Source organism: Dendrobates tinctorius, unplaced genomic scaffold (assembly GCF_039654945.1).
Source record: "Dendrobates tinctorius isolate UK_male_01 unplaced genomic scaffold, ASM3965494v1 ptg000362l, whole genome shotgun sequence".
NCBI lineage: Eukaryota > Metazoa > Chordata > Amphibia > Anura > Dendrobatidae > Dendrobates > Dendrobates tinctorius.
In genome coordinates, this window is record NW_027362028.1 from 2748919 (window position 1) to 2776254 (window position 27336).

A 27336-nucleotide genomic window follows, 5' to 3' on the forward strand; every position below is an offset into this window, starting at 1 on the left:
ACTGGTTCAAGAATCCGCGACACAACACAGGGTCACCACTATACCGGGGTGGCTTGCATAGGCGCGGAAGCGAGTGTGGAAGCATGGCCTGGGCAGATTGTATGGAAAGGAGCCGATTATCTACCGACGCTACATAGTTGAGAATGTGAGCCTGGGAGTCGCGTTGCTGTGCAAGTTCCTGCTGGAGACTAGCCCACTGGGCAGCATTCCCAGGCTCAGAGGACTGAGAGGCAGATAAACCGGACTCCATGGACTTGAGAAATGCCATAATCCTAATCTGGTTTTCCCGGAGGAACGTCAGCTCCTTTTGGACGGAAGCCGCAGTACCAGCGGGGTCCATGGCCTGATTATACTGTTAGAGTGTTAGAGTGTTAGCGACTCCTGGAGTGGACCCTCTGGGTCGCGGCACCAACCCTCCCAGGGCGAGCTAGCCTAGTGAGGACCACCCCCTATACAGGGAGTGTCAGGAGCAAGCCCCAGGGGATACGATACCACGACTGCTGGCACCAGGCGGCCGGCTCACAGGAGATACGAGACTGTGTGACTGGAGGGTGCAGGATACTAGGGAACACAGGAGAGTACACGGGAGTGCGCTGAGTACAGGGTAGTGCTAGACGGGTACACGTGGGCACATATGGCGTGAAGCAAGTAACAGAACACAGGAATAGAGTGAATGCCAGGAGGCACGGCGGAGCAAGAAACAAGGGACAGGATACGAGAGGATGTGCCAGGAGGCACAACTGAGCATGAAGCAACAAGGGTACAGAGCAAGTGCTAGGAGCACCACAGAATAGCAGACACAGCAGAGGACCTGAGAACAGCGCACAGCCAGGCTGGGACACAGCTGACCCAGCCAGGAAGCACAACAATAATCAGGCACCTCCCCTAGGGGGAGGTCGTCTGATATAGCACATGACTACTACTGGTTCCGGGTCAGGACCTAGCCAGAAAGCACATGACCACTAGTGGTTCCGGGTCAGGTCCTCCAATACCATAGAGAGGACCGAGCCCTATACAGCACTGACAGGAGCGCGCAAGCGCAAACGTGGCATGGAGGAGGAGACCCGGGGACGAGAGTTGCGCGTGCGCACCCGACGGGGACCCCTGAGGGACCGCCGTACCGGAGGGAGTGACGTCGGGGCCGAAGCCCCGCCTCCTGGTGAGCGCGGCATAACAAAATCATTTTGAAAAAGGATGAAATTGTGATCCAGACTACCGTTCCATACAACCCAGAACAAAATGACATTGCAGAGAGAAAGAACAGAAAGAACCGTACTCTCTGTGAAAGTGGAAGCGGTATGTTGTCTGATGCGAATCTACCTACAACGTATTGGGGAGAAGCCATCATGACAGCTTGCTATTGTTAGTGTTTGCGGATCGCACTAAATATAAATATAAGAAAGTGCGATTGCAACCCGGAGTCCACCGTGAAGAGATGGTAAACTGCTGCTCGGTAATGGCGGACACTAAATAAACACCGGCAGGATAACCGCTGACCCGGTGTGTACAAAATGAGAGTCCTCTAGAAAGCACGGCCAGTTCCACTTTGTTGGGTTTATAATCCGAGAGATTGATGACACAGTTAGATGCTTTTGTGTCTGGAATGGAGTGGTTGTCCAAGTTGTCAGGTTTTGTATTTGTTTTGTATCTGTTTGTATAGAGTCCTGAATTGAGGTGCAATCTGTGTAACTGTGTCATCAATCTCTCGGATTATAAACCTAACAAAGTGGAACTGGCCGTGCTTTCTAGAGGACTCTCATTTTGTCCCACTAAGGCCCTAGATAAAACTGAACTCTGCAGTGATATGGAACAGTATTTCAGGAGACTGCGCCTGAGGGAATATTTCAATGATACAGAAGATTCAGAAAACACTCAGACCGAAGGAAAAGGGATCCTAACAACTAGGAAAAGGTCAGACTGGAAACCTCCACCTGGACGCAACCCTCATTTGGATAAATATATAGACTCGTTCAGACATTTGATAAAATCCAATATCATAGACACTAACAGGAGACAAGCATCCAACATCAGTGCCCAGGAGAGCAAGGCCATACGGTCTTTAAAAACCAACAAAGAAATCATCATTAAACCTGCTGACAAGGGTGGTGCAATAGTCATGATGAATACGTCAGACTACATGAAGAAAGCAAACAGGCAACTTATGGACACACGCTATTATAGAAAATTGGAGTCGGATCCTACACAGTACTATTACAAGGAACTAAAAGAGTTGGTATCTTGTCTGCGTGACCAGTCCATAAGAGCCGGTGATGACCTGATACCAGAGAGTCCAAGAATAGGAACATTCTACATGCTTCCCAAAATCCACATGTTACGTGTTACGGAACCACTCAGCATGCAGAATATGTTGTGCAGTTATATGTATGTATAATAGGTTCCATGGGAGATGCATGTCCCTAATGCATCAGCCCACAGGCTGCGCCCTGGGCAAAGGGGACACGATATTCGCCTTTTGTCCGCCCCCTCCCCCCACCCACCTTTGTAATTCCCACAGTAAATATCGTCAGGCTCCGGCCTCCTGCAGCTATTGTAATGTATGTCTGGCCTGCCGCTTTTCTATTGGCCTGCCCTCTGTATCTGTGTGATATATTCTGTGTCATGTGAGTAAAGTGTTGTCAGACTGGAAATACGTGGAGAAGCAGTGATCTTTTACATGCGCCCATGTAACCAAGGAATTCCAGCCAGGGTCTTTCATTCAGACTCCAGCCAACGCAGAGCAGACCTCCGAAAACACGGGGTGGTACTGAAAGAGGTACCCGAGATTGGAAGACCCCGTTACACCACAAATCTGGAAATCCTGGAAGACCAATTATTTCATGTGCGGGCACCCTCACTGAGCAGGTATCTGGATGGGTAGAGGGTATTCTTAAACCACTGGTGAAGGATTCACCTAGCTACATTCAGGACACAACTGACCTATTGAATAAACTAGCAGCAATAGGTCCTCTACCAGAAGGAACCATCCTGGTCACCATGGATGTGGAATCTTTGTACTCTAACATCCCACACTAAGATGGATTAAATGCCTGCAAATTCTTCGTGGAAAACACAGGGACTGATGCTGATGCTGTGGTGAAACTTATAAAATTCATCCTCACCCACAATTACTTTGAATTTGACAACAAAATCTATCTACAGGAGACTGGCACAGCTATGGGAAGGAAAATGGCTCCACAGTATGCAAATCTTTTCATGGCCAAGCTTGAAGGCGACTTTTTGTCCTCATGCCCCATCAGGCCCCTGGCCTACTACCGCTTCATTGATGATATTTTAATCATCTGGCTGGAGTCTGAGCAACAGCTAAAGACGTTCCACAAACAGTTTAATCAATTTTAATCAATTTCATCCCACCATCAATTTAACACTCAACTACTCCAGCACTGAGATTAACTTTTTGGACACCATTATTAAGCTAAAAAACAATGAAATAGAGACATCCCTGTATCAGAAGCCAATCGACCGTCCAACATACCTTAAATGGGACAGTTTCCATCCAAAACACATAAAGAACTCTATTATCTATAGCCAAGCCATCAGATACAATCGTATATGTTCCAACCCCATGGATAGAGACAAACACCTTGGTCGCCTCAAAAAGACCTTTTTGAATCAGGGCTACCATCCAAGAACAATTGAAAACCAAATTACAAGAGCCACCAGAATGTCAAGGAATCACCTGCTACATTGCAAAGCTAAAGAAGAAAATAACCGGGTGCCTCTAGTAGTCACCTACAACCCAAATCTGGAAGTGCTAAGGGGAGCTGCACGGAAATTACAACCTTTACTACAAAAAGATGCCCGATTACAATCCATTTTTCCAGACGCCCCACTACTGTGCTTTAGGCAACCCCCAAATCTAAGAAGCATCATTGTCAGAAGCTCCCTGTCCTCTCCAACAGCTGGAGGAACCTTTCCTTGTAACCAGAAAAAATGTAAAACCTGTCCATCTATAATGACCACGGACAAGATAAAGATCCCCAATTCACTTCAGGACTACAGCTGCATCACATCTAATGTGGTGTACTTAATTATTTGTACTAAATGTCCAACAGGGGGTCTGTATGTGGGGGAGACAGGGCAAAAGCTTAGAACAAGGATGAATGCTCACCGTCACACAATAAGAGAAAAAAGAATGGATCTACCTGTAGCAAAACATTTTTGTACGCCTGATCACAGTAACATGGATATGAAATTACTGGTATTGAAAGGTAACTTCACATCTCAGAGAGAGAGAAGAGTCTGTGAGTATAAATTTATGACGACCTTTGACACTCTCAAAGCTGGAATGAATGTGTCGCATAGATTTATGTCTTTTTACATCAATTAAGGAATTTGCTCCTAAGACCGTGTGGGGGCATCACAACACATTAGGAGACCCCAATCAGAGGACAATAAAACATCCGGACTCCTTATCTATGAACTGGTCCAATATTTATGTTTCTCCCTCTCCCATAATCATAATTCTGCTTCACGTCACTTGTCTCATCTATTGTATTTTTTCGGTGCTGTATTGTGCATAAATATGTGACTCTTCAGATTTTGTATTAGTCTGTGCCTGATGAAGAGACCTGAGTAGTCTCGAAAGCTTGCAATGTGTTACCATCTTTTCAGTTAGCCGGTGAAGATTATGATGCTTTATTTTCTCCAGTTGCGAAGCAAACCACATTCAGAACTTTAATGTCCTAATGTCCACAGCTGCAGTTCAACAGATGACAGTTAGACATTTTGACATCAAAACAGCCTTCCTATATGGTGACATTGAAGAAGAGTTGTACATGAGCCAACCTAAGGGATAAATTAACCCCTTAAGCCCCAAGGGTGGTTTGCACGTTAATGACCGGGCTATTTTTTACAATTCTGACTACTGTCCCTTTATGAGGTCATAACTCTGAAACGCTTCCATGGATCCCGGTGATTCTGACATTGTTTTCTCGTGACATATTGTACTTCATGTTAGTGGTAAAATTTCATTCAAATAACTTGCGTTTATTTGTGAAAAAATGGAAATTTGGCGAAAATTTTGAAAATTTCACAATTTTCCAACTTTGAATTTTTATGCCCTTAAATCACAGAGATATGGCACACAAAAAACTTGATAAGTAACATTTCCCACATGTTTACTTTACATCAGCACAATTTTGGAACCAAAATTTTTTTTTGTTAGGAAGTTATAAGGGTTAAAATTTGACCAGCGATTTCTCATTTTTGCAACACCATTTTATTTTTACGGACCACATCACATTTGAAGCCACTTTGAGGGGTCTATATGATAGAAAATACCCCACTGACACCACTGACACCATTCTAAAAACTGCACCCCTTAAGATGCTCAAAACCACATTCAAAAAGTTTATTAACCCTTTAGGTGCGTCACAGGAATTTTTTGAATATTTTAAAAAAAATGAACATTTAACTTTTTTCACAAAAAAAAAACTTCAGGTTCAATTTTTTTTTATTTTACCAAGGGTAACAGGAGAAATTGGACTGCAAAAGTTATTGTGCAATTTGTCCTGAGTACGCTGCTACCTGATATGTAGGGAGGAACCACTGTTTCGGCGCATGGCAGAGCTCTAAAGGGAAGGAGCGCCGTTTGACTTTTTCAATGCAAAATTGGCTGGAATTCAGATCGGAAGCCATGTCACGTTTGGAGAGTCCCTGATGTACCTAAACAGTGGAAACCCCCGACAAGTGACCCCATTTTGGAAACTAGACCCCCCAAGGAACTTATCTAGATATGTGGAGAGAACTTTGAACCCACAAGGGCTTCACAGAAGTTTATAACGTACAGCGGTACAATTAAAAAATCATATTTTTTCCGCAAAAATGATCTTTTCACCCTCAATTCTTATTTTTCCAAGGGTAACATGACCCTAAAAGTTATTGTGCAATTTGTCCTGAGTACGCTGATACCCCATATGTGGGGGTAGACCACTATTTGGGCGCATGGCAGAGCTCGGAAGGGAAGCAGCGCCATTTGACGTTTTTGGCTGGAATTGAGATCGGACACCATGTCACGTTTGGAGAGCCCCTGATGTACCAAAACAGTGGAAACCCCCTACAAATGGCACCATTTTTTTATTTTCCCAAGGGTACCAGGAGAAATTGGACCCCAAAAGTTGTTGTCCAATTTGTCCTGAGTACGCTGATACCCCATATGTGGGAGAAAACTGCTGTATGGGCACACGTCCGGTCTCGGAAGGGAAGTAGTGATGTTTTGGAATGCAGACTTTGATGGAATGGTCTGCGGGTGTCATGTTGCTTTTGGAGAACCCTGATGTACCTAAACTATTGAAAATCCCCACAACTGACCCCATTTTGGAAACTAGACCCCCCACGGAACTTATCTAGATGTGTGGTGAGCACTTTGAACCCCCAAGTTCTTCACAGAAGTTTATAACGACCGGGCATGAAAATAAAAAAATCGTATTTTTTCCACAAACATGATCTTTTAGTCCCCATTTTTTTTATTTTCCCAAGGGTAACAGGAGAAATTGGACCCAAAAGTTGTTTGGCAATTTGTCCTGCGTAGGCTGATACCCCATATGTGGGGGTAAAACACTGTTTGGGCGCATGGCAGAGCTTGGAAGGGAAGGAGCACCATTTGACTTTTTCAACTCAGAATTGGCTGGAATTGAGATCAGACGCCATGTTGCATTTGGCGAGCACCTGATGTGCCCAAACAGTGGAAACCCCCCAATTCTAACTCCAACCCTAACCCCAACACACCCCTAACCCTAATCTCAGCCCTAACCCTAGCCCTAACCCTAACCCTAGCCCTAACCCTAGCACTGGCCCTAACCCTAATGGGAAAATGGAAATAAATACATTTTCTTTTAATTTTATTATTTTTCCCTAACTAAGGGGGTGATAACGGGGGGTTTGATTTACTATTTATGGCGGTTTTTATGTTTGGCAGCTGTCGCACGCTAAAAGACGCTTTTTATTGTAAAAATAGTTTTTGCATCACCACATATTGAGAGCTATAATTTTTCCGTATTTTGACCCACCGAGTCATGTGAGGTCTTATTTTTTGTGGGACGAGTTGACGTTTTTATTGGTATCATGTTCGGGTGACATTTTTTTATCGCATTTTATTCCGATTTTTGGGACGCAGAATGAACAAAAACCAGCGTTTCATGAATTTCTTTTGGGGGGGTGCGTTTACGCCGTTCCGCGTGCAATAAAATTGATAAAGCGACTTTATTCTTCAGGTCAGTACGGTTACAGCGATACCTCATTTAGGTCGTTTTTTATGTTTTGTCGGTTTTATGCAATGAAAACTATTTTATATAAAAAATAATTATTTTTGTATCGCTTTATTCTGCGAGCTATAACTTTTTTATTTTTTCACTGATGATGCTGTATTGTGGCTCGTTTTTTGCGGGACAAGATGACTTTTTCAGCGGTACCATGGATATTTATATGCGTCTTTATGATCACGCGTTATTGCACTTTTTGTTCGGCGGTATGATAATAAATCATTATTTTTTGCTTCGTTTTTTATTTTTATTTTTTAAGGGGTTCGCTAAAGGGGTTAACTAATGGGACAGTTTTATAGGGCAGGTCGTTACGGACGCGGCGATACCAAATATGTGTACTTTTATTGTTTTTTTTCTTTATTTCCAAAAAATGAATTTATTGGGGGAATTTTTTTTTTAAATTATTTTAACACTTTTTTTTTTTTTTTTTTAACTTTATTACATTGTCCCAGGTGTGACATCATTGTCCTGTGACAGATCGCTGATCTGTCACATCACAGATCACTGTGACAGATCAGCGATCTGTCACAGGCAGTTCTGCAGACTTCCTCATGCCTGCGCTTTGCAGGCAGTGAGGAAGTAAGCTCCCTACAGGCCCGCGAAGGTCCCCGTCGCCATCTTGGATTTGGGGGCCTGCAGGGAAGGAGCCCCCCGCAGCAGCGCTGCACATTGCGCTGCTGTTGGGGGCTCAGGGAAGCACGGAGGGAGCCCCCTCCCTGCCGATGCTTCCCTTTAACCCCCGGTACACCGCGATCGTGTTTGAACGCGGTGTGCAAGGGGTTAACGTGTCGGGGGCGGTCCGTGACCACCCCTGACACATTGTGCCGGGTGTCAGCTGTGATAATCAGCTGACACCCGGCCGCGATCAGCGGCGCTCACCACGTGGGCGCCGCTGATCGCTATGACGTACTATCCCGTCCCTGGGAATTAAGTCCCAGGGCACATGGACGGGATAGTATGTCTCATGGCAGAAAGTGGTTAAAAAGGGTGAAGAGCACCTTGTTTGTAAAATGCAAAAATCTCTCTATGGACTTAAGCAGTCAGCAAGAGCTAGGAACTCGAAAATGAACAAAGTTTTGATGGATGAAGGATTTAAAAGAACTCAAGCTGATCCATGTTTGTATATGAATAATTTAGGGAAGGAGTGGATGTATGTTCTCCTATATGTAGATGATATAATCATGTCTCATCTGTTAGGCGTCAGGTTTCTGCCTCTGCTCTGCAGAAATCCAGACCCTTACATTCTGCGGTCTCTTGCTGTTTATCTACCGCAGAGGAGATTGCCTTGCAGCAAATCTCTCCAGGAGCTAAGTCCCTCTGTCCTCCTACTGAGCATGCTCATGAGACGATTTCCCATTGGAGATCGGGAGTCATGTGCTCAGGTCCTGCTCCAGATCTCATTGGTCCATCTCGGAGATCTGGAAGCTTCCGGAAGGTCCCGGCTGCTATAAAAAGCGTGCATGGCCGTTCTGCCATGCGCTAGTATAGTCTCTAGTTGCTACTGTGTGAATGATGATGGATGTATGATTCTGGTGAATGACTCATTTGAAACCCCTTCCCTCTGATATTACGTATGTGGACAGGGACTAAGCTTAGAGTCAGCGCCAGCGCGCCACTACTACATCATCCACAGTTGCTAGCGTCCGACATTGCGCTTGCGTACTAGCTTTGTCGTCTAGCGGCAGTGTCCTACGCCGCGCTGCAGTTGCAGCCCTCCTTGGCGTCCGCAGTTGTGACGTCGTACACACGGTAGGTCTAGACGGACGCAGTTCCGCTGTCTTTGGCTCTGCTCCTGTGACCAGATACCGTGTGTGCATTTACACGGAGTACTGTGACTCAAACAGGCTCAGCCTTATTGTATTTGTCTTTGTTGGCACCTCTGTGACTTAACTGAGATTGCTCTGCGCACCTGGGTGACGTTTAACCCTGTGTGCATTTCCGCCATATTGCTTGCCTGCCACCACTTAGCAGCAGTCATATCATCTACTGCACGGTGGACCCCGAGCGGCCAACGCACTTTATTATTATTTTTATTTAGTGCGTTCCGCCGTTCCTAACATCATCAAGATGAAAAATAAATTGCAAAGCTAGGTGAAATTCTCAAACAGCACTTTGAGACTAAGGACCTTGGAAATGTGACATATTATTTGGGAATCCAAATCCAGAGAGAGGAAGATGGGAGTTTTCTTCTCAACCAAAGTTCTAAAATTTCCACAATACTAAACCAGTTTGGAATGTCAGAAGCCAAAGGTGCGTCAACACTAGAGTTGAGCGAAACGGGTCGAAAAAATTCAAAAGTCACCGACTTTTGGCAAAGTCGGGTTTCATGAAATGAAACCCGACCCTAGGATGAGGTCGGCCACGAGGTCGGCGACTTACGCGCCAAAGTCGCGTTTCAAAAGTTTGTTTTGCGCTCTTTTTCAGCCAATCAGGATCCACGGACACTGTGGGCAACGTGATGACATAGGCACGGGTCACCACCATCTTTCAGAAGGGCATGCAAGTGATTGGCTTGCTTTGGTGGGCGTCACAGGGGGCATAAAAGGGCGTGCACGCCGACCGCCATCTTACTTCTGCCGATCTTAGTATAGGGAGAGGTTGCTGCTGATTCTGTAGGGAGAGCGTTAGGCAGGGAAGAAGACAAAAAAACTGCTTCTGCTGCTAGCGATTTGGCCTGCACAACACACCAGTCACTGTGTGTGCAGTGCAAGGGGAGGCTATATAGTGGTGTATCAGTGGTGTTGGTTGTTGGGCTGCCTTTTAAGGCTTCCTGACAGGCTGGCATTGCTGTTTACCCACTGCTCCGCAAACTGCTTTTTTAAAAGCAATCCAATCTCCCTTATCCTCTAGTCACTTTTGTCACAGCTGTGCCATCGAGCCTGTCACATAGCGCTCAGATATTCATTGGGCCTCACACAATCCAAGAGTGTCCAGTGTCCAAAAGTGTGTGCAGAGATTCAAAATCTCCCTTATCCTGCTAGTCACTTTTGTCACAGCTGTGCCATCGAGCCTGTCACATAGCGCTCAGATATTCATTGGGCCTCACACAATCCAAAAGTGTCCAGTGTCCAAAAGTGTGTGCAGAGATTCAAAATCTCCCTTATCCTCTAGTCACTTTTGTCACAGCTGTGCCATCGAGCCTGTCACATAGCGCTCAGATATCAGTGGGCCTCACACAATCCAAAAGTGTCCAGTGTCCAAAAGTGTGTGCAGAGATTCAAAATCTCCCTTATCCTCTAGTCACTTTTGTCACAGCTGTGCCATCGAGCCTGTCACATAGCGCTCAGATATCAGTGGGCCTCACACAATCCAGAAGTGTCCAGTGTCCAAAAGTGTGTGCAGAGATTCAAAATCTCCCTTATCCTCTAGTCACTTTTGTCACAGCTGTGCCATCGAGCCTGTCACATAGCGCTCAGATATTCATTGGGCCTCACACAATCCAAAAGTGTCCAGTGTCCAAAAGTGTGTGCAGAGATTCAAAATCTCCCTTATCCTCTAGTCACTTTTGTCACAGCTGTGCCATCGAGCCTGTCACATAGCGCTCAGATATCAGTGGGCCTCACACAATCCAAAAGTGTCCACTGTCCACAAGTGTGTGCAGAAATTCAAAATCTCCCTTATCCTCTAGTCACTTTTGTCACAGCTGTGCCATCGAGCCTGTCACGTAGCGCTCAGATATCAGTGGGCCTCACACAATCCAAAAGTGTCCACTGTCCACAAGTGTGTGCAGAAATTCAAAATCTCCCTTATCCTCTAGTCACTTTTGTCACAGCTGTGCCATCGAGCCTGTCACATAGCGCTCAGATATCAGTGGGCCTCACACAATCCAAAAGTGTCCACTGTCCACAAGTGTGTGCAGAAATTCAAAATCTCCCTTATCCTCTAGTCACTTTTGTCACAGCAGTGCCATCGAGCCTGTCACATAGCGCTCAGATATCAGTGGGCCTCACACAATCCAAAAGTGTCCAGTGTCCAAAAGTGTGTGCAGAGATTCAAAATCTCCCTTATCCTCTAGTCACTTTTGTCACAGCTGTGCCATCGAGCCTGTCACATAGCGCTCAGATATCAGTGGGCCTCACACAATCCAAAAGTGTCCAGTGTCCAAAAGTGTGTGCAGAGATTCAAAATCTCCCTTATCCTCTAGTCACTTTTGTCACAGCTGTGCCATCGAGCCTGTCACATAGCGCTCAGATATCAGTGGGCCTCACACAATCCAAAAGTGTCCAGTGTCCAAAAGTGTGTGCAGAGATTCAAAATCTCCCTTATCCTCTAGTCACTTTTGTCACAGCTGTGCCATCGAGCCTGTCACATAGCGCTCAGATATCAGTGGGCCTCACACAATCCAAAAGTGTCCAGTGTCCAAAAGTGTGTGCAGAGATTCAAAATCTCCCTTATCCTCTAGTCACTTTTGTCACAGCTGTGCCATCGAGCCTGTCACATAGCGCTCAGATATCAGTGGGCCTCACACAATCCAAAAGTGTCCAGTGTCCAAAAGTGTGTGCAGAGATTCAAAATCTCCCTTATCCTCTAGTCACTTTTGTCACAGCTGTGCCATCGAGCCTGTCACATAGCGCTCAGATATCAGTGGGCCTCACACAATCCAAAAGTGTCCAGTGTCCAAAAGTGTGTGCAGAGATTCAAAATCTCCCTTATCCTCTAGTCACTTTTGTCACAGCTGTGCCATCGAGCCTGTCACATAGCGCTCAGATATCAGTGGGCCTCACACAATCCAAAAGTGTCCAGTGTCCAAAAGTGTGTGCAGAGATTCAAAATCTCCCTTATCCTCTAGTCACTTTTGTCACAGCTGTGCCATCGAGCCTGTCACATAGCGCTCAGATATCAGTGGGCCTCACACAATCCAAAAGTGTCCAGTGTCCAAAAGTGTGTGCAGAGATTCAAAATCTCCCTTATCCTCTAGTCACTTTTGTCACAGCTGTGCCATCGAGCCTGTCACATAGCGCTCAGATATTCATTGGGCCTCACACAATCCAAAAGTGTCCAGTGTCCAAAAGTGTGTGCAGAGATCCAAAATCTCCCTTATCCTCTAGTCACTTTTGTCACAGCTGTGCCATCGAGCCTGTCACATAGCGCTCAGATATCAGTGGGCCTCACACAATCCAAAAGTGTCCACTGTCCACAAGTGTGTGCAGAAATTCAAAATCTCCCTTATCCTCTAGTCACTTTTGTCACAGCTGTGCCATCGAGCCTGTCACATAGCGCTCAGATATCAGTGGGCCTCACACAATTCAAAAGTGTCCACTGTCCACAAGTGTGTGCAGAAATTCAAAATCTCCCTTATCCTCTAGTCACTTTTGTCACAGCTGTGCCATCGAGCCTGTCACATAGCGCTCAGATATCAGTGGGCCTCACACAATCCAAAAGTGTCCACTGTCCACAAGTGTGTGCAGAAATTCAAAATCTCCCTTATCCTCTAGTCACTTTTGTCACAGCAGTGCCATCGAGCCTCTCACATAGCGCTCAGATATCAGTGGGCCTCACACAATCCAAAAGTGTCCAGTGTCCAAAAGTGTGTGCAGAGATTCAAAATCTCCCTTATCCTCTAGTCACTTTTGTCACAGTTGTGCCATCGAGCCTGTCACATAGCGCTCAGATATTCATTGGGCCTCACACAATCCAAAAGTGTCCAGTGTCCAAAAGTGTGTGCAGAGATTCAAAATCTCCCTTATCCTCTAGTCACTTTTGTCACAGCTGTGCCATCGAGCCTGTCACATAGCGCTCAGATATCAGTGGGCCTCACACAATCCAAAAGTGTCCACTGTCCACAAGTGTGTGCAGAAATTCAAAATCTCCCTTATCCTCTAGTCACTTTTGTCACAGCTGTGCCATCGAGCCTGTCACATAGCGCTCAGATATCAGTGGGCCTCACACAATCCAAAAGTGTCCACTGTCCACAAGTGTGTGCAGAAATTCAAAATCTCCCTTATCCTCTAGTCACTTTTGTCACAGCTGTGCCATCGAGCCTGTCACATAGCGCTCAGATATCAGTGGGCCTCACACAATCCAAAAGTGTCCAGTGTCCAAAAGTGTGTGCAGAGATTCAAAATCTCCCTTATCCTCTAGTCACTTTTGTCACAGCTGTGCCATCGAGCCTGTCACATAGCGCTCAGATATCAGTGGGCCTCACACAATCCAAAAGTGTCCACTGTCCACAAGTGTGTGCAGAAATTCAAAATCTCCCTTATCCTCTAGTCACTTTTGTCACAGCTGTGCCATCGAGCCTGTCACATAGCACTCAGATATCAGTGGGCCTCACACAATCCAAAAGTGTCCACTGTCCACAAGTGTGTGCAGAAATTCAAAATCTCCCTTATCCTCTAGTCACTTTTGTCACAGCAGTGCCATCGAGCCTGTCACATAGCGCTCAGATATCAGTGGGCCTCACACAATCCAAAAGTGTCCAGTGTCCAAAAGTGTGTGCAGAGATTCAAAATCTCCCTTATCCTCTTGTCACTTTTGTCACAGCTGTGCCATCGAGCCTGTCACATAGCGCTCAGATATCAGTGGGCCTCACACAATCCAAAAGTGTCCAGTGTCCAAAAGTGTGTGCAGAAATTCAAAATCTCCCCTGTCCTATAGACACCTTGTACCTTGTTTTACATTACTATATAGTTTGTTGGATTTTGTCTACATTTCTACCAAAAATGAGGAAGGCTGGTGGAAGAGGCCGTGGAATTGGGCGGGGGATGGCAGCTGGTAATGATGGTGTTGGTGGTGGATCTGATGGTAGTGGCAAGAGCAAAATAGGACCAAATGCAGGAGGTGCTGACCCTGCGTCATCGTCTGGCTACATAAGGCCTCGAACGCTTAGTTTTCTAGGAGTTGGCAAACCGCTTTTAAAGCCAGAGCATCAGGAAAAAGTTTTGTCTTACATTGCTGACTCAGCCTCCAGCTCTATCGCCTCCTCTTCTTCAGTTGTAAAAAGTAAAAGCACTGAGTCGTCATTGGAGGCTCATGTTCATGAACCACACCTTTCCTTGTGTCCTTCACCCCAACCAAGATTGAAGGATGACGCAGGCCATACTACTGATTACTCCATGGAGCTGTTTTCACATACCATGCCTGGATTATCAAGTGAAATGGTGAATTACCCAGGCCAAGATTAATCTGACATGGAGTGCACTGATGCACAGCCGCTGATGGAAGATTCTGCTGGTACATTCACTCAGAGCACTCCATTGTCCTCGCAGTGTACAGAGCCAGATTCTGACCCTGATGAGACTCAGGTGCCCCTTCCCGCACGCTATACCACCATACACGGTGACACAGAGGAAGGTGCACATGACATAGAAGAGGAGGTGATGGATGACCCAGTTGTTGACCCAGATTGGCATCCATTGGGGGAAGAGGGTGCTGCTTCCAATAGCTCAGATGAGGAGCATCCACAGCAGACATCGACATCGCAACAGCTGTTATCTGGCAGGCCCGGAGCACTCCAAAGACAGGTTCCAAACATCAAAAGAGTTGCTGGACAGCTTGTCCAGAGGGTCAAAAGATCACAGCGTGCTAGGCCGCAAAATGTCTGCCAAAGTAGGAAGAGTGCAGTGTGGCACTTTTTTGAACAAAATCCTCATGATCAGGCCAAGGTTATCTGTAAGAAGTGCGCAAAGACCTTTAGCCGAGGGAAAAATCTGAAAAATTTGAATACCAGTTGCATGCTTAGACATTTAACCAGCATGCACTTGTAAGCGTGGACACAACACCAAACCTCAAGTGCCACATGTGCAACTGATCACAACGAAGGTAGTCAGCAACGCTACATTGTTTCCCCCACTGTAAGCCCACCGGTTAGCACAGCAGCAAATGTTGAGGTGTCGTTGCAAGACCACAGCAGTCAGGGAATCCCACTGTTATATCAACGAAAGACTGATTCTAGGCCATCAGAAAGAACACCAACTCCATCACCATCATCAACCCTCTCTCAGTCCGCCCTGTCCACCGCTACTTCCACCATATGCAGCTCTCAAGTCCAGCTCACCCTCCCAGACACTATGAGTAGGTCAAGAAAGTACTCAGTCTCTCATCCGCGTACACTGGGTTTGAACGCCCACATTGCCAAACTAATCTCGTTTGAGATGATGCCCTTTCGGTTGGTGGAAAGCACAGCTTTCCGCGAACTCATGGCCTATGCAGTACCACGCTATGACCTACCCAGTCGCCACTTCTTCTCTCGCAAAAGCCATCCCAGCCCTCCACCATCATGTGAAAGACCGCATTGTCCATGCACTCAAGCAGTCAGTGAGCGGAAAGGTGCACCTCACAACTGATGCATGGTCCAGTCGGCATGGCCAGGGCTGTTACGTGTCCATCACTGCGCACTGGGTTAATGTGGTGGATGCAGGGTCCACAAGGGACAGCGGTGGTGGGACAGTGCTGCCTAGCCCACGGTATAGGAAACAGTTGGCTGTAGGCGTTCGACCCTCCTCCTCCTCCTCCTCCTCCTCCAGAAGCGAAAGCTCATCCACAGAGCGCAGTCATACGAGCACTCCATCTGCAGCTGCCACTGTTGCACACGATGTGTCCCCCTATCGAGCAGCTAGTGGAAAGCGTCAGCAGGCTGTGTTGCAGATGATGTGTTTGGGCGACAGACACACCGCCGAGGTGCTGGCCGAGTACTTGAAGCGACAAACTGAGTCATGGCTGGGCAGTGTACATCTTGAGGCAGGCAAGGTAGTTAGTGATAACGGCCGTAATTTTGTGGCAGCCATAGCCCTTTCAAAACTCAGCCACATACCTTGCTTGGCTCACACCTTGAACCTGGTGGTGCAGTGCTTCCTCAAAAATTATCCGGAGTTAACAGCCCTGCTCCAGAAGGTGCGAAGACTGTGCGCGCACATCCGCCGGTCGCCTGTACACTCCGTTCGTATGCAGAAGCTGCAGCGATTGCTCCACCTTCCCAACCACCGCCTCATTATCGACATTGCAACAAGGTGGAACTCCACCCTGCACATGGTGGAGCGGCTGTGCGAGCAGAGGCAGGCCATAATGCATTTGTGGGAGGATACACGGCCAGGCACTTTGAGAGCAGACATGGAGTTGACAGGTGTGCAGTGGTCGAAGCTGAAAGACCTTTGTAAAGTCCTTCAGTGTTTTGAGGAATGCACACGGCTGGTAAGCGCAGACGACGCCATCCTAAGCATGAGCATCCCACTTATGCGTCTGCTCATGCAAACTTTGACGCACCTTAAGGAGCAGGCGTCTGCAGCCAATGTTGATGAGGAGGAAGAGGAGGAGGGAATCCTTGATGACATTCAGCCATTGTCTGCTCAGGGACCTCTCCTGGACGAGGTGGAGGAAGAAGAGGAGGAGGAGGAGGATGATGGGGATGATTACTTAGGGGAGGAGGATGCATCTCGTGGGGCAAGTGAAAATGTTGGCGTGGCAAGGTCTGGTACAGGGTTTGTGCGTGACTGGAGGGATGTGGATTTGCCAGAAAGTGCTCCTCCACCCAGCACTCGCAGTGCATCATTGACACCGGGAACATTGGCCCACATGTCAGATTATGCCTTGCGGATCCTAAAAAGGGACCCCCGCATTGCCAAAATGATGAACGATGACGACTACTGGTTGGCCAGCATCCTGGATCCACGCTATAAAGGCAAATTACAAAACATCATGCCACAGGAGAACCTTGACCTAATAATGGCTAATAAACAAGCAACTCTGGTAAATCGGTTGCTTGAGGCATTCCCAGCACACAGCAGCGGTGATGGTTCTCACACGAGCCGTACGGGCCGGGGGCAGCTTGGCAGAGGTGTTCGTGGTGCACACAGCAGAAGTGGCGTTGGAGACAGGGGTTTCATGACAATGTTGTGGACTGATTTTTCAAATACCGCTCACACAACTGGTAATACTGCATCGATGGAAAGTGACAGGAGACAGCAGTTGTCAACTATGGTTACAAACTACTTTTCCTCCCATATCGATGTTCTCCCACACAGGTCATTCCCCTTTGACTATTGGGCCGCTAAACTGGACACCTGGCCTGAATTGGCCCAATATGCCTTACAGGAGCTCGCTTGCCCAGCTGCAAGTGTGCTATCGGAAAGAGTCTTCAGTGCAGCTGGATCAATCCTGACAGAAAAAAGGACCCGTCTGTCAACCCAAAATGTGGATGATCTACCCTTCATTAAAATGAACCATGCATGGGTTTCCAAGGATTTTGTCCCACCTTCCCCTGATGACACATAGGGTGACAGAAAAATGGCTTGCTTTGGTCCACCTCTTCCTGGTACTTCACCTATTTCGCCTTTTGCATCAGCTGAATGTCCAACATCAACATATGCCACTTTCTAAAACTCCCTAACTGTGCTGCCTCCCCCCCCATGGCCGGGGTCACCACCTACCGCACGACACCGTGCGAGTGCCGTTGCCCTGGACAGGTGGGTAGGCCGACTCTTGGGCGCGGGCACTGGCACAGGGTCCCTCATAGTGCAATTAAGTGTCTCTGACGGTGGTGGTGCACACCCGCCGTCAGACACACCGCTGTACTATGAGGGGCCCAGTGCCAGTACCGACGCCCACGAGTGGGCCCCCCTTGCTTGGGCAGGGCCCCAGCATTTGCAATCTTTACCTCTCCCTGCTCCTCCGCTGTGTAATCTGGGCCGTCAAATCCATACTGTGCCTGACACCGTCTGAGCCTGCCTCATGCTGTATAGACATATATTTTGAATGTTATCCAGGGATACGGTACCCTTTCTAACCTTTGTGCAATCACGTGCAATCCATACTGGGCCTAACACCGTCTGAGCCTGCCTCCTGAGACATATATTTTGAATGTGTACGCTATCCATACATGTTATCCGGGGATACGGTACCCTTTCTAACCTTTGTGCAATCACGTTCAATCCATACTGGGCCTAACACCGTCTGAGCCTGCCTCATGCTGCATAGACATATATTTTGAATGTGTACGCTATCCATACATGTTATCCGGGGATACAGTACCCTTTCTAACCTTTGTGCAATCACGTGCAATCCATACTGGGCCTAACACCGTCTGAGCCTGCCTCATGCTGTATAGACATATATTTTGAATGTGTATGCTATCCATACATGTTATCCGGGGATACGGTACCCTTTCTAACCTTTGTGCAATCACGTGCAATCCATACTGGGCCTAACACCGTCTGAGCCTGCCTCATGCCTCATAGACATATATTTTGAATGTGTACGCTATCCATACATGTTATCCAGGGATACGGTACCCTTTCTAACCTTTGTGCAATCACGTGCAATCCATACTGGGCCTAACACCGTCTGAGCCTGCCTCATGCTGCATAGACATATATTTTGAATGTGTACGCTATCCATACATGTTATCCGGGGATACGGTACCCTTTCTAACCTTTGTGCAATCACGTGCAATCCATACTGGGCCTAACACCGTCTGAGCCTGCCTCATGCTGCATAGACATATATTTTGAATGTGTACGCTATCCATACATGTTATCCGGGGATACGGTACCCTTTCTAACCTTTGTGCAATCACGTGCAATCCATACTGGGCCTAACACCGTCTGAGCCTGCCTCATGCTGTATAGACATATATTTTGAATGTGTACGCTATCCATACATGTTATCCAGGGATACGGTACCCTTTCTAACCTTTGTGCAATCACGTGCAATCCATACTGGGCCTAACACCGTCTGAGCCTGCCTCCTGAGACATATATTTTGAATGTGTACGCTATCCATACATGTTATCCGGGGATACGGTACCCTTTCTAACCTTTGTGCAATCACGTGCAATCCATACTGGGCCTAACACCGTCTGAGCCTGCCTCCTGAGACATATATTTTGAATGTGTACGCTATCCATACATGTTATCTGGGGATACGGTACCCTTTCTAACCTTTGTGAAATCACGTGCAATCCATACTGGGCCTAACACCGTCTGAGCCTGCCTCCTGAGACATATATTTTGAATGTGTACGCTATCCATACATGTTATCCGGGGATACGGTACCCTTTCTAACCTTTGTGCAATCACGTGCAATCCATACTGGGCCTAACACCGTCTGAGCCTGCCTCATGCTGTATAGACATATATTTTGAATGTGTACGCTATCCATACATGTTATCCGGGGATACGGTACCCTTTCTAACCTTTGTGCAATCACGTGCAATCCATACTGGGCCTAACACCGTCTGAGCCTGCCTCATGCTGTATAGACATATATTTTGAATGTGTACGCTATCCATACATGTTATCCAGGGATACAGTACCCTTTCTAACCTTTGTGCAATCACGTGCAATCCATACTGGGCCTAACACCGTCTGAGCCTGCCTCCTGAGACATATATTTTGAATGTGTACGCAATCCATACATGTTATCTGGGGATACGGTACCCTTTCTCACCTTTGTGCAATCACGTGTAATCCATACTGGGCGTGAGAACGGCTGGCGAGCTGTTAAGCAAGCTACAGCACCTGTCCAGACAAGTACAGGGATTCCCTAGCGAGGAGACTTATTTGATTGTTTTCAATGTTGGGACAGCAATTTTTGGGGAGCACTATACTCTGGAGAATGATAGATGGGGCCCACCATACACTGGAACATTCCAAAGGTGGACATCAGACACTGGAGCAGCATTTACAGGGCCCATTATACACTAGAGCATTAGAAATGGGGCCCATTATGTTTGGAGCATTATTTGGGCCCATAAGACAGTGGAGCTTCATCCATGGGGACCAACATATACTGTAGCATTATGTGGAGCTCATCATATACTGTTTCAAACATTATATGGGACCAATGATTCTGTATGGAGAAATAGATGGGCCTCGTCATGAGATGTAAAAAGTGAGGTATTTTTCATTGTACTATACCGCTATTTCTCTGCCGTATCGGAGCATGATGAGTTGTGGTATGTGTTAAAGGGGCGCTCTTTCGCCCAGGGCACATGAAAACCTGCAGCCAGCCCTCCCCCCCACAACTTTAGCCAAATAACCCCCATTTTTCAGTGCGTAACTTGTATTATGAAGTTAATTAAGGTTGACAAGCTTAAGAAAGAAGAATTGATGCTTTTGGCATTCAAATGGGCACTGTAGGTGTGTTTCCTGTCCTCCTCTCACTGCCGACTTTTATTCCCCATTGACTTACATTGGGTTTCGTGTTTTGGGACGACCCCGACTTTTCCCTATAATCGGACGATCTTGCTCGACCCGACTTTTGGAAAAGTCGGGTTTCACGAAACGAAACGCGACCCTAAAAAACCAAAAGTCGCTCAACTCTAGTCAACACCAATGGATCAGTCCTACTTAAAGTTGGAATGAGAAGAAGATCTGCTACCCAGCAATGAGAGTTACAGACTAGCAGTGGGGGCGATTCTGTACATAGCAACCGCAACTCGTCCGGATATCACAGCCACAGTTGGAATTCTCTGCCGACGTGTATGCAAGCCACATCAAAGAGACTGGAATGCAATTAAGAGAATTCTTCAATATCGTAAAGAAACTCAAAGGCTAAATCTTAAGATATCTGCTTTAGGAGATCTCACTCTTAGAGGTTATGTGGACGCAGATTGGGCTGGAGATTCAAGTGATCGGAAATCAACAAGTGGTTACTTGTTCAAGTTAGGAGAAAATTCAATTTCTTCAATTTCTTGGTCCAGAAGAAAACAAGTGTCAGTAACACTATCTTCTACAGAAGCAGAATGTTTGTCTGCTGCTTATGCAAGTCAAGAAGTAATTTGGTTGAAACAACTTTTGGAAGATTTCGTCAAGCCACTAGCTCAACCAACAGTTATCTATGAAGACAACCAAGTATGCATTAAATTTGCCAGCAGTGAGAAGATTTGTGCAAGGACTAAGCACATTAATGTAAAACATCACCACTTACGTGACTTAGTGGAACGTGGTGTACTCGAGTTTGTCTACTGCAGGTCTGACAAGATGATAGCCGATGGTATGACAAAGCCATTATCAAGAGCCAAGTTTGTGGACTTCAGAACCGCAATGGGACTAACAGGAAAATAAGTTGTTGAGTGGGGGTGTTGGAATATGTTTGGTGCAACAACTCCATTCCTGTCTGGGTGTTTAATTGCTAGGTTTGTATGCTGTTTATAAAGTTAGAACAAAAAAAACTCCCAGAGGCTCACACAGGGAGAACATGTGACTGTATTTCCTGTTTTTCCTGTGTCTGTGTATGAGAGAAGCAGCCTGCTGTAGATGCTGCAGAGATAGAGACACACAAATGATTTATTCCTGATCTATTAAGCTTATCATATATTGTTCTTGATTGTTCCTGAATAAAGAAGCTCTGCTGTCACATGCTTGGAGAGCATCCTGAATAATCCGCTGTCAACAGTACCCTTAGTTGTATCCCTGACCCAGGGGTGTGAACACGCACTTAAAGGGAGCCTGTTGCTGGATACTTTTTTTCTCATTCTATGGACTGATCATTACATGATGATAAGGATTCTGTGCAGTCAAATGTTTTTCATCTTTGTACCTGATATATCTGCAAACATTGCAGTTCAGACAGAAATCTAAGATAAACCCAGACAACTAATCCATGTTGTGTGACGCTGATGCCTCGTAGTTTGTTTGCGACCAAAAATCCAGATAAACCATTTATAGGGTGCGGGCGAGGTCCAGGGATACGGATGATCGACTGTCATGGCTTGGTTTGGGGAATCAGATCCGGTTACCTCTTGCTCCGTCGTTGGTTCTCTGCTGAGCTATTGATCTTCCACTCCCTAAATAAAACTATTTCTGTCCATTACATGACCATTTCTCTGCAGGCGCTGATTTTAATTTCCAGCTGCTATGATGTCTCCCATACACAGCACACATCGAGATCAGGGATTCCTGCTATGCTGTCACTATATAGAACATGTGCAGCAGTAGTATGGAGGACATTATACAGCAGTACTGAGAAGTGTTGCTGTGAATCCAGCCCTGAGATGAGAGGAAAAAAATGCTTACTAGAAAGCAGTTGGGGTTTGTATGTACATGGGTGAGAACACTATTTCTGGTCGTAATGACTTTAATCCTGTATTTTTCACCATTTTTTTTCACTTGTCTATGAGTTAGTGAGTCGAGGCCAGCTGCTATGTCTCCCATTCTCAGGAAAGATGGATTCCTGCTCTCCTGTCCTTAGAAAGAACACATTGATATCCCGATTACTAACACCTACATTATACAAGAGATAACCACACACTGGGATCACATTGATGAGCAACAATTCTTTTCTTAAATGTAAGTACAAGATGTAAAGGCTTTTACTTGTAGGCTGAGAGGCAGAAGCAGGGGGAATATTATGCAACAGCTGTGAATCTTTCTTCAGGGCTGAGATAAAACACCTACTAGAAAGCTGCAGCACTATCTGTGTCTGCCTTTTCCTGCTCCTCTTCCTCTTTCTATTGACTTCAATAAGTAGCTGTAATCTACTCCCTCAGAAAACAGGTTGCAGTCCTTTCTAAAAGTGATTGAAAGAAACATGAAAGAAAGTTCAGTGTGTGGGGATAAGAGGAGTGGCTCATTAATGGAGAAAGAAGCAGTTTTCTCTCATAAAGTATAATATATATATATATAATTATTTTTTTCTGTCGTACTGAAATATATAAAGCTTGTAGACGCCATTTAAAGTGAGATTCGTAGCGCAAACTGACAGTATAGACTAAGCACACTGCCTTGTAGATTTATCCCCTATAAATATTGCATCTTTGATCGCTGCCTCCATTCTGCAGAAACTGAGGTTTAATCAGATATGCTAATTAAGTGATTGGTGCACCCTGGGTGTGGCCAAGAGGCTAGGTGCACTGTTCCCTCCTTTGGTTTTGTATGCCCCGCCTCTCTCACTAGTTGATTGACAGCACTGACTGCGCTTTCTGTGCCCACTTCAGACAGGTATCAGTTCACATGGGGATGATTCACTTATTACAATACAATGCACATGAACAGGGATTTACATGGTGCGAGAGAAGAAAAAATCTACAGATGATTTATTATTATCTTTATCAGAACTTCTGATATTCTACAGTTATCTAAAAACTAGTTATCAAATGTATCCAGATAAGGTGGAGCCTGAAGAAGCTCCTGCTGAGATAAGGGAGGAATCGCTGAGGCTGCCATCTCTGTGCACTGTGGCTTATGTCTGTCCTGAGATTAGACTTTCTCCTGAAAGGCAGCAACCAATATCACCACATTTTTTTGCTTCCCTACTATGGGTAGCTATATGAATATTAATAATAAATAAATATAATAAAATTAATGATGCTATATAAATAAATAAGAATAAATAATAAAAAAAATAATGAAATAATGCAATAATAAAATAAATGGTGCTATATAAATAATAAAAAATATATAATAAAATAAATGGTGGTCTATAAATAAATAATAAATAAATATAATAAAATAATAAAACAAATGTTGCAGTATAAATAAATAATAATAAATATAATAAAATAAATGGTGCTGCATAAATAATAAATAATAAAAAATATATAATAAAATAAATGGTTGTCTATAAATAAATAATAAATAATAAATAAATATAATAAAATAATAAAATAAATGTTGCGGTATAAATAAATAATAATACATATAATAAAATAAATGGTGCAATATAATATAATAAATTAACATAATAAAATATATAGTGCTATCTAAATAAATAATAATAATAATACATAATAAAAAAAATAAATGGTGCTATATAAATAACTCGCTGAAGAGCCCGCATTGCCTGGGCATAGTAACCAACTGTGGTCAGTTATAACAAATTATAATGATTATATTGCACATAAAAACATTTCACATCATATATTCAACACTACAGATTTGCAACACAAATTAACTAAACGATTACCCAAGTAATGATAGTATTTTATTTTCATCTCATTCAAGAGCCTTTTGATAAAAAACGTGTATCTGTGTATCTAACCCTATCCTGTGTGATAATGTCTGCTGAGCTGTGTACCTAATCCTCTCCTGTGTGATACTGACTGCTGAGCTGTGTATCTAATCCTCTCCTGTGTGATACACAGCTCAGCAGAAAGTATCTAATCCTATCGTGTGTTACTGACTGCTGAGCCGTGTATCTAATCCTATCCTGTGTGATACTGACTGCTGAGCCGTGTATCTAATCCTCTCCTGTGTGATACTGACTGCTGAGCTGTGTATCTAATCCTATCCTGTGTGATACTGCCTGCTGAGCCATGTGTCTAATCCTATCCTGTGTGATACTGACTGCTGAGCTGTGTATCTAATCCTATCCTGTGTGATACTGACTGCTGAGCCGTGTATCTAATCCTATCCTGTGTGATACTGCCTGCTGAGCCATGTGTCTAATCCTCTCCTGTGTGATACTGACTGCTGAGCTGTGTATCTAATCCTATCCTGTGTGATACTGACTGCTGAGACGTGTATCTAATCCTATCCTGTGTGATACTGACTGCTGAGCCGTGTATCTAATCCTATTCTGTGTGATACTGACTGCTGAGATGTGTATCTAATCCTATCCTGTGTGATACTGTCTGCTGAGCCGTGTATCTAATCCTATCCTGTGTGATACTGACTGCTGAGCCATGTGTCTAATCCTCTCCTGTGTGATACTGACTGCTGAGCCATGTATCTAATCCTATTCTGTGTGATACTGACTGCTGAGCTGCGTATCTAATCCTATCCTGTGTGATACTGACTGTTCAGCCGTGTATCTAATCCTATCCTGTGTGATACTGACTGCTGAGCTGTGTATCTAATCCTATCCTGTGTGATACTGACTGCTGAGCTGTGTATCTAATCCTCTCCTGTGTGATACTGACTGCTGAGCTGTGTATCTAATCCTCTCCTGTGTGATACTGACTGCTGAGCTGTGTATCTAATCCTCTCCTGTGTGATACTGACTGCTGAGCTGTGTATCTAATCCTCTCCTGTGTGATACTGACTGCTGAGCCGTGTATCTAATCCTATCCTGTGTGATACTGCCTGCTGAGCCATGTGTCTAATCCTCTCCTGTGTGATACTGACTGCTGAGCTGTGTATCTAATCCTATCCTGTGTGATACTGACTGCTGAGACGTGTATCTAATCCTATCCTGTGTGATACTGACTGCTGAGCCGTGTATCTAATCCTATCCTGTGTGATACTGACTGCTGAGCCGTGTATCTAATCCTATCCTGTGTGATACTGACTGCTGAGCCATGTGTCTAATCCTCTCCTGTGTGATACTGACTGCTGAGCCATGTATCTAATCCTATTCTGTGTGATACTGACTGCTGAGCTGCGTATCTAATCCTATCCTGTGTGATACTGACTGCTCAGCCGTGTATCTAATTCTATCCTGTGTGATACTGTCTGCTGAGCCGTGTATCTAATCCTATCCTGTGTGATACTGATTGCTGAGCCGTGTATCTAATCCTTTCCTGATACTGACTGCTGAGCTGTGTATCTAATCCTATCCTGTGTGATACTGACTGCTGAGCTGTGTATCTAATCCTATCCTGTGTGATACTGACTGCTGAGCCATGTGTCTAATCCTCTCCTGTGTGATACTGACTGCTGAGCCGTGTATCTAATCCTATTCTGTGTGATACTGACTGCTGAGCTGTGTATCTAATCCTATCCTGTGTGATACTGACTGCTCAGCCGTGTATCTAATCCTATCCTGTGTGATACTGACTGCTGAGCTGTGTATCTAATCCTCTCCTGTGTGATACTGACTGCTGAGCTGTGTATCTAATCCTCTCCTGTGTGATACTGACTGCTGAGCTGTGTATCTAATCCTCTCCTGTGTGATACTGACTGCTGAGCTGTGTATCTAATCCTATCCTGTGTGATACTGACTGCTCAGCCATGTATCTAATCCTATCCTGTGTGATACTGACTGCTGAGCCGTGTATCTAATCCTATCCTGTGTGATACTGACTGCTGAGCTGTGTATCTAATCCTCTCCTGTGTGATACTGACTGCTGAGCTGTGTATCTAATCCTCTCCTGTGTGATACTGACTGCTGAGCTGTGTATCTAATCCTATCCTGTGTGACACTGACTGCTGAGCTGTGTATCTAATCCTCTCCTGTGTGATACTGACTGCTGAGCCGTGTATCTAATCCTATCCTGTGTGATACTGACTGCTGAGCTGTGTATCTAATCCTCTCCTATGTGATACTGACTGCTGAGCCGTGTATCTAATCCTATCCTGTGTGATACTGACTGCTGAGCCGTGTATCTAATCCTATCCTGTGTGATACCGGGCTCCCCCTGCAGTCTGTGTCAGAGGGTGGTCTGTGCTGGCACGGTAATATATTGTGTTATTTCCAGCTTTACAGAAGGACAATAACACCATAGAAATGATAAGAATAATAGGCAAAATTGTTTGGTGCGCGCGGGGTTAAAATTTCGCCTCACAACATATCCTATGACGCTCTTGGGGTCCAGACGTGTGACTGTGCCAAATTTTGTGGCTGTAGCTGCGACGGTGTGGATGCCAGTCCCAGACATACACACATACACACATTGAGCTTTATATATTAGATAATACATAATAAATAAATATAATAAAATAAATGGTGCTATATAAATAAATAATATTTGCTGCAATTATTTCTGCATAACATGTGTCTCTTAGCAGGAAAAACACTGCATAAAAAAGCATGTTTTTGTGTGTGGTTTTGCCACATTTTTTTAAATGTATTTTTCCCAGTCATTAGAATGGGTGAAAAATGCTGCAAAAACGCTCTGAAAGAACCGACATACTACAGATATGAAACTGCTTCAAATCTGCAAGGGAAAACTTAGCAGCGTGTGCTTGAGAATTCATTCATTTTGCTGGGACAGTAACATGCTGTGCTTTTTTGCAGCAATAATGCTAGGGGAAATTTGGCAAAACATGCAACATGAGAACATATCCTAAGTGTAAAGTTGGTTAACCCTTTCACGATTTTGTGATTTTCGGGTTTTTTTGCATTTTCATTTTTTTGCTCCCCTACTTCCCAGAGACATAACTTTTGTATTTTTCCATCACTATGGCCGTGTGAGGTCTTGTTTTTAGCGGGACAAGTTGTACTTTTGAACAACATCATTGGA